This window comes from Salvia miltiorrhiza, unplaced genomic scaffold (assembly GCF_028751815.1).
Source record: "Salvia miltiorrhiza cultivar Shanhuang (shh) unplaced genomic scaffold, IMPLAD_Smil_shh fragScaff_scaffold_53_2:::fragment_4:::debris, whole genome shotgun sequence".
Taxonomy (NCBI): domain Eukaryota; kingdom Viridiplantae; phylum Streptophyta; class Magnoliopsida; order Lamiales; family Lamiaceae; genus Salvia; species Salvia miltiorrhiza.
The window spans coordinates 5,721-8,587 of record NW_026651469.1 but is presented as its reverse complement, the minus strand read 5'-3'; the positions used below and the strand labels follow the sequence as shown (position 1 = coordinate 8,587).

Sequence of the window (2,867 nt, the reverse complement as noted above, 5' to 3'; positions counted from 1 at the left end):
GTATGCCAACTACAGCTTTTAGCATATTTTTAATATTTTTTCTCAATTTTTCTGTTATTTATCTAAAAAAATGAATAAATGAAATTAAAACAACAAAATGATAAAACCATCAACAACATATATTATATATATCACAAAACATTCATACATTTTATCCAAAACCTTCATACATAATGTTTTAATTTGAGCCCAACTCAAAAAAAAAAAAAAAAAAAAAAAAAACTATGGCTTTCGTTGCCTATAATCTTGTATCTTGTCCTTCAACTATATAACTGCTGAGCTGCTCGCGACCACGGAGTCAAGAGATGATCTTCCAAACTCGAGCAACAGATGGTTTCCTATCCTGTAATGTTTCATATAAGCATCACTGATTTCTAGTTGCAGAAAATAAATATCTACTAATGTCTGTTTATCTGAATCAGACCGAAAAAGATTACAGAAACCACAACTACAAGAAGATATAAGCCTACAATCCTCAGACAACGAGATATGAACAGAACAGTTTTCTCAACTGTAATAGCAAGTCAACATATTCAGAGGTAGACCTCTTTCATCTAGATTGCCAATGCCCCAATATTTGGAATCTAAATGACGAAAAAGCAATTCATAATTTCAAAATTAGCTCATCATGGCACTACCTTACCTTAAATAAGATATGAAATTAATCAACTGAATCTACTGCCAAGATCTAGCAATGGGAACAAAAAAAATATGAGCAGCTTTACAGAATCTACTATGACAATTCTTTACGAGTGATACTGCAAATCCTCCAAATTTTACCTAAATATCTTTCATTCTGCCAAATTTTCATACTTGCCTAGATTAAGAAAATGAATGTGTTTGATATTCTTATCATCTATTCGAGTTGCAAGTCATGATTGGCATAAAGGAAAACTTAGTACTGCAAAACTAATTACTTAGACTTCCATTCAAGCCCCAACATAATTCTCATAATATTCTTCACACATTTTTATATTTTAGATGATCAAAGATAATGTTTTTGGTTGAATGAAGCATCAATTTCAAAGTAATAGTTCCATATGTGCAAGCATGAACCATAGGCAGCCTTAGCTTTCAATACTCAACAAGCAAGCTAGCTCTTATGTCCCAATAACCATTTTTCTATATATACACATATATATACAATCTCTCTCTCTCTCTCTCCCCCCCCCTAAACAAATTTCAAGGGGGTAAGACAAAATATAATACAAATCACTTACCACCTCAGTTCCACAAACATAGTAAATAGTAAAAAAGCACAAATACACATATAAATATATGCATATAGATAAAGCGATAGCAGATGAGAAATGAAGAATGAACCTTTTCAACTGGAACTTGAATTTCAAGTTGCTCACCACCACTAGCAGCCTGAATAGTGCTGTATCCTCGAGCAACAAGTGAGGGTGAACCTCCAGCATCAGCCTAACAGTACACGATCAGTTTCAAATTAAGGTCTTAGAGCACAGGAATACAAGACATGAATTCATTGTGAGCATCCACCATGCCTAATATTCAATTAAGTAAAGCTTACCACCTAAGAAAACTGTCATAACAATTCGGACTCGGAGCAATCAAGAATTCAGAATCCCCCCGCGAATTCAATACCTACAGTGTAAGAAGCAATTGAATTAAGTCTGACTACAAGAATCAATCAACTGCAACAACCCGTTCTCCGAAGAAAAGGACTAGAACTTACTAAGTATGCATAACTTACAAAATTGCTTGAGAATTTCAAAATTCGAACCCAGAGTAGAGAAGTGCAGAGTTCAGGACTTACTGGAGTTGGAGAGTGGAGAGAGATAGGGAGAGAACTGTCGTTACCGGTGCGATTTAGAACCCTAGAAAGATAAAGTTGTGCCCAATTTGTGCATATTATCTGAGAGAGAGAGGGCCGCCGCCATTAAAATCGGAGTATTTCAGTGCGAGGGAGGCGACTATCGGTGGAAGCGGTGGCGGTGGCGACAAACGACCTAGGGTTCTGGATTTGGGGGAAAAAGATAGGAGCGCGAGATAGGTCGTGAGGGGAAAGTTGGCTTTCCTGAGAGGCTTCGATGACAGGCCGCCTGCGACAACCTAGGGTTCGAAGCTGGGACTTGGTTCGATCCGGGTCGCCGAAGCGTGCGCCGCGCTAGAGCATCGGCATGGTTCGAAGCCGGGACTTGGTGGAGAATCGGGGCGAAGGGAGTTGGTATATGGCAGAGGGGTCGATTTTAAAAAAAAATTGCAGAGGGGTCGATTTGGGGAAGAAGAAGGCGGATGGGGGGGAGAAGAAGAAGGCGGATGGAGAAGAAGAATTGCAGAGGCCCTATTTTTCTTTTAAGTTTTTGGGGAAAGTGGAGGTGTCGAAGCCAATTTCGGGAAGAAGAAGCCAATTTTTTGAATTTTTTTTAAAATTTTTAAAATTCTATTTTTAATTTTTTTTTATCTAATTTGAAAATCTTATATTTTATTTTAATTATTTCAATGTTTGAATTGTATTTTTAATGAAAATTTGGAATTTAAAAATAAAAGGTTAAATATGTAAATTTTGTGGAATTTTAAAATAAAAGTGTAAATATGTGAATTTTGAATTATATTTTTAATTTTTCAAAGTCTATATTTACAAATAGACTTTGGGTTATATTTTAAAATTATAGATTTATTTTACAGTTTGGGAGAATTAGATTGGGTTATATTTTAAAATTATAAAGTAATAAAAATGCAAAAAACAAAAGTTAAAAAGAAAATGATGGTCATATATAACAGTTTACAAAAAAATATTTATCTAAGTTAAATTTAATTTATTTTTTAATATTTTTGATTTATTGAAAATAGCAAATATATATATATATATATATATAATTCATAACAGTTAATTTATAATA

At 34.1% G+C, this 2,867-nt stretch overlaps 1 long non-coding RNA gene across 2 annotated transcripts; it reads right to left on the bottom strand.

The window, feature by feature from the left end:
- Positions 1 to 393: 393 nt before the first annotated feature.
- On the bottom strand, positions 394 to 2,323 carry LOC131002983 (uncharacterized). Of its 2 annotated transcripts, XR_009094494.1 has the most exons (4): positions 1,781 to 2,323; positions 1,535 to 1,608; positions 1,324 to 1,425; positions 394 to 413 (listed from the first exon to the last, which is right to left on the bottom strand). It is a non-coding gene; the product is annotated as an uncharacterized LOC131002983 (long non-coding RNA). The 2 variants fall into 2 exon arrangements; XR_009094493.1 differs by lacking the exon at positions 394 to 413 and having other exon boundaries at positions 420 to 1,425.
- Between the last annotated feature and the right edge of the window lie 544 nt (positions 2,324 to 2,867).